Here is a 6,000-nt window from a genome sequence, read left to right on the forward strand (position 1 = left end):
GAAACCTTCATCCATGCATTTGTTCTCACGGGACCTGATCTGTTCCAATCACTTCTGGGCAGTCTACCCTTTAAACTTGATCTCACGCCAAACTCACCCGCCTGTATACTGACTTGCGCAAAATCTTATTTGTTCAACACTCCCTGAGCTCGGTGACCTACACTGGTTGCAGGTCAAGCAATGTCTTGGCTTTAAAATTCACACCCTTGTTTTCAAATCCCTCCATGATCTCACCCATAATTCCCTCCAGACCAGTGCCCTTTACCCTAACTGTGCTCTTCTAATTCTGGCCTCTTATTCTTCCCCGATGTTTTTTATTGCCACCACCGCTAATGGTGACTGCTGAGGCCTCATGTTCTGGAATACCCCCTCTACCCAAATCTCTTCAGCCCTCTTATCCCTTATGACGCTCTTTAACGTTACCTCTTTGACCAAGCTTTTGATTAATCCACACTGATATTGCTTTATGTGGCGCAGTGTCAACTTTTGTTTGATAGTACTCCCATGAAGCACTTTGGGATGCTTTATCATGTAATAGGTGCTATCTGAATGCAAGTTATTGTTGATACGATTTTAGCAGGTGGATTAAGAGTCCAGGCACGGGGCTGGGGGCTTTCTTACCGTCAGTGGTGTTTTTATATTAATTCTTGGTTGCCTTTACAGTTTAAAGTTTTTTAAGCTGTATTTCAGATCTCAAATTACAGTTTTTTCAATGATGAGTGCAGGAGGGCATCCCAGGAGCAACACCAAGCAAAGCTAAAAATGAGATGTTAACTCCCTCCCTAACAGCACTGTGGATCTACCTCCGTCACATGAACTGAAGCGGTTCAAGAAGGCATCTCACCAGCAACTTCTTAAGCAATTAGGAATGGGCAATAAATGCTGCCCTGGCCAGCAATGCCCACATCCCAAGAAAGAATAAAAGAAGCTCCCATAGAATGGTTTCAGCTCAGAAAGAGGTTATTCAGCCTGTGCTGGCCCCTTCAAGACCAACCCAGTTAGCCCTACTTGCCTTTCCTTTTCCCATAGCCTAACAATCATTTTTTTCCCCACTCGTGTATTAAATACGTCTTGAAATCAATGATTGAATCTGCCTCCACCACCCATTCAGGCAATGCGTTTCAGGCAAACGTTTATTGTGTAGCAGGATACTGCCGTCAAGTTTAAAGGATATTCTGCCTATCACAAAATGAATAAGGTGGTATATGAATTTTATTGCCAGTGTGATTCCAGGTATGTGGGGCTGTATGTCCCAATGACTAGTGGCGAATTGTATCAAACAGCAAGTCCCTTCGACTGTCACGGTGGGAAAAATACTGACCGTGCCCAAACAGTCTGTGTTTGCAAAACACAAAACATAGTTTATATGTGATTCATGTGATTGGACAACACTTGCTGAACAATCCTGATTGTGCTAAGAATTACACTAAATATCAATTTAGGATTACCAGTCAGGCTCGCAGTATGGCTCACTTAAGCATGCTGGAAGCTACAGATATTCACAGGCAGGATCTTGTCCTGACAGAAGGAGCATGCAATAATAATAGTAATCTCTATTAGTGTCACAAGTAGGCTTACATTAACACTGCAATGAAGTTACTGTGAAAATCCCCAAGCCGCCACATTCCGTCGTCTGCTCGGCTACACTGAGGGAGAATTCAAAATGTCCAATTCACCTAACAAGCACGTTTTTCGGGACATGTGGGAGGAAACCGGAGAGCCCAGAGGAAACCCACGCAGATGTGGGGAGAACATGCAGACTTCACAGAGACAGTGATCCAAGCTTGGAATCAAACTGTGGTCCCTGGCGCTGTGAAGCAACAGTGCTAGCCACTGTGCTACTGTGCCGCCACACACTGCTTGTCCCTGTTCTGCCAATAACACATTCTGATCTCCTAATATGCCACTATCAGTACCCTTCTTAGACATTATCACCACCATTTACATTCCCTTTGGGCGCGCCTCACATTGAAAAATTTGTATATCTGGTTTTGGGCGCATTTGCCGGCAGCTGCGGCATCGGGAAATATCTCCCTATTCAACGGTACTTTGCCATTTCTTTGGGCCTTGGGGAGATTCTCACAGCCGAGGCCAATCTTCGAGTAAGGTTCACCAGCAGGAGAGGCTCCTCGCAGATCGGGGTGCCATTTTGGAAGGCTGCCCCGATTTCCACCTCCCCCTCCCTCAATTCAGGCCCCCCCCCCCCCCCGTTTTCGACACTTTCCTCCCCCCAATCTTGGGGAGTCCCCCAATAATACCCCATCATGCCCCGCTACCTGGTAAGGACCCCCGTACCCAATTCCTGGCATGCCAACCTGGCATCATGGCACTGCCAATCTGGAAGTGCCCCTGCTGGCTTGGCAGTGCCACCCAGACACTCTGGCAGTGGCACCTGGGTGGCACTGTAGGATGCCAGGCTGGTAGTGCCAAGGTGCCTAGGTGCCAGAGGGAGAGCCAGGGTGCCACGCTGCTCTTTCCACAACCATCTGGGGGTCCCCAATGGCCTGGGAGACCCCCAGGTGCCATTACGCCTGGACAACTTTTGTGTGGATCAGTACTAAACGGCACCCTGACGAGTTCTTGCAGGCACGGTTGTTGAGTTTTGAGTGCCGGGAGAATCCAGCAAACATATATTTAAATGGGCCACACCGAGTGAGGTCCGTTGAATTTCATGAGGTGCTTTGAGCATTCCAAATCCCACGAGGGACCTCTTGCGAGATTCAATGGTCTTGACCCGAAAGCAAGTTGGGCATGACGAGGCCGCTGAATCGCGCCTGTCCATGACATAGAACATATAAAACATAAAATATACAATGCAGAAGAAGGCCATTCGGCCCATCGAGTCTGCACTGACCCACTTAAGCCCTCACTTCCACCCTATCCCCGTAACCCAAAAACCCCTCCTAATCTTTTTAGTCACTAAGGGCAATTTATCATGGCCAATCCACCTAACCTGCACGCCTTTGGACTGTGGGAGGAAACCGGAGCACCTGGAGGAAACCCACGCAGACACGGGGAGAACATGCAGACTCCGCACAGACCGTGACCCAGCAGGGAATCGAACCTGGGACCCTGGTGCTGTGAAGCCACAGTGATATCATCAAGGCAGAAATAGCGAGGCATCTGGATGGAAATTGTCCCATTGGGCAGACGCAGCATGGCTTCATAAAGGGCAGGTCGTGCCTAACTAATTTAGTGGAATTTTTTGAGGACATTACCAGTGCGGTAGTTAACGGGGAGCCAATTGATGTGGCATATCTGGATTTCCAGAAAGCCTTTGACAAGGTGCCACACAAAAGGTTTCTGCATAAGATAAAGATGCATGGTATTAAGGGGAAAGTAGTAGCATGGATAGAGGATTGGTTAATTCATAGAAAGCAAAGAGTGAGGATTAATGGGTGTTTCTCTGGTTGGCAATCAGTAGCAAGTGGTGTCCCTCAGGGATCAGTGTTGGGCCCACAACTGTTCACAATTTGCATAGATGATTTGGAGTTGGGGACCAAGGGCAATGTGTCCAAGTTTGCAGACGACACTAAGATAAGTGGTAAAGCAAAAAGTGCAGAGGATACTGGAAGTCTGCAGAGGGATTTGGATAGGCTAAGTGAATGGGCTAGGGTCTGGCAGATGGAATAAAATGTTGACAAATGTGAGGTTATCTATTTTGGTAGGAATAACAGCAAAAGGGATTATTATTTAAATGATAAAATATTAAAACATGCTGGTGTGCAGAGAGACCTGGGTGTGCTAGTGCATGAGTCGCAAAATGTTGGTTTACAGGCGCAACAGGTGATTAAGAAGGCAAATGGAATTTTGTCCTTCATTGCTAGAGGGATGGAGTTTAAGACTAGGGAGGTTACGCTGCAATTGTATAAGGTGTTAGTGAGGCCACACCTGGAGTATTGTGTTCAGTTTTGGTCTCCTTACTTGAGAAAGGACGTACTGGCACTGGAGGGTGTGCAGAGGAAATTCACTAGATTTATCCCAGAGCTGAAGGGGTTGAATTACGAGGAGAGGTTGAGTAGACTGGGACTGTACTCGTTGGAATTTAGAAGGATGAGGGGGGATCTTATTGAAACATATAAGATTATGAAGGGAATAGATAGGATAGATGCGGGCAGGTTGTTTCCACTGGCGGGTGAAAGCAGAACTAGGGGGCATAGCCTCAAAATAAGGGGAAGTAGATTTAGGACTGAGTTTAGGAGGAACTTCTTCACCCAAAGGGTTGTGAATCTATGGAATTCCTTGCCCGGTGAAGCAGTAGAGGCTCCTTCATTAAATGTTTGTAAGATAAAGATAGATAGTTTTTTGAACAATAAAGGGATTAAGGGTAATGATGTTAGGGCCGGAAAGTGGAGCTGAGTCCACAAAAGATCAGCCATGATCTCATTGAATGGTGGAGCAGGCTCGAGGGGCCAGATGGCCTACTCCTGCTCCTAGTTCTTATGTTCTTATCCAATCTGGCCCTCTATCCAGCCCCACTGCTCCATGTCGCTGCAACAGTATAAATCTGATCCTATTTCCTGTTCTCTACAGCTTTGACAAAGAGTCATCCAGACTCAAAACGTTAGCTCCCTTCTCTATCCACAGATGCTGTCAGACCTGCTGAGATTGTCCAGCATTTTCCGTTTTTGTTGCCTGTGTTCTATCTTTTATTTGCATAGTAGCTAAAAAACATACTTTTTTTTACCTCAAGAAAGCCTGGTTAAATTGGCTCCTTTTGAATCATAAATATTGGGACTGGAAAGAGGGACCTGTGAAACGAAGGGATATTTTTCAAATTAATCTTGTTGTGACGAACCGATTGGTTGAATAATGAAAAAGAGCCAGTTCATCTCTCCTCACCTGGGGTATAATAAATCTCGAATGGGCTAACAAAATTTGGGAACCTCGCCTAGGGACCACTCATAACAGTGTGCTGGGCCACGCAAATAAAGAGGCCTATGCACACCCAAACACCCCAGAAGATATTAAACAGAATGTTGTCTCCCTTGTTTTCCCCCCACCTAAAAAGCAGGTCGTGGGAAGACAATATGTAGATATTGAGACAGAACTGATTTTCCAAAGAAAATTAAGATATTCTTTATTGCAAGTAGGGGAATAATGTGGGACGGAGAAAAATGCAGGTACCAGACAGGGGCAGAGAAGGTGGGAACTAAACAATATTCAGGACTAGAGACAAGAGAGGCAGGAAGGGGAAAACTGCAGAAGCACAACAGCACTGGTGAGACGTAACTATTGTAGGGAGACCTGTGTAACCTCAGACTGGAGAAAGCCAGCAGTGGTGGAATAAAGAACAAAGAAAAGTACAGCACAGGAACAGGGCCGAAGGGCCTCCAAGCTTGTGCCGATCATAATGCCCTAACTAAAAACAAAACCTTCTGCCCTTACTCGATCCGCATCCCTCTATTTCCTCCCTATTCATGGACCCATCCAGATGCCTCTTAAATGTTGCTTAAGTGCCTGTTTCCACCACATCCTCTGGCAGTGCATTCCAGGCACCCACCACTCTGTGTGAAAAACTTACCCCGCATATCTCCCTTAAACTTTCCCCCGCTCACCTTGAACCTGTGCCCCATTGTAATTGACACTTCCACCCTTGGAAAAAGCCTCTGACAATCCACCCTGCCTATGTCTCTCATAATTTTGTAGACCTCTACCAGGTCTCCCCTCAGCCTCAGTCATTCCAGTGAAAACAATTCTAGTTTATTCAACCTCTCCGCATAGCCAACACCCTTGAGACCAGGCAACATCCTGGTCTCTTTGCACCCTCTCCAAAGTTGCCACGTTCTTTAGGTAATGTGGTGACCAACACTCCAATATTTTATACAGCTGCAACATGATTGCCCAACTCCTGTACTCAATGCCCTGGCTGCTGAAGGCAAGCATGCCACATGTCTTCTTAATCATCGTGGCCACCTGTGTTGCCACTTTTAGGGAACTGTGGACTTGCAGACCCAGATCCCTCTGTATGTTATTGTTCCTAAGGGTTCTGCCATTTAC

The sequence above is a fragment of the Scyliorhinus torazame genome, chromosome 18, assembly GCF_047496885.1.
Source record: "Scyliorhinus torazame isolate Kashiwa2021f chromosome 18, sScyTor2.1, whole genome shotgun sequence".
Taxonomy (NCBI): domain Eukaryota; kingdom Metazoa; phylum Chordata; class Chondrichthyes; order Carcharhiniformes; family Scyliorhinidae; genus Scyliorhinus; species Scyliorhinus torazame.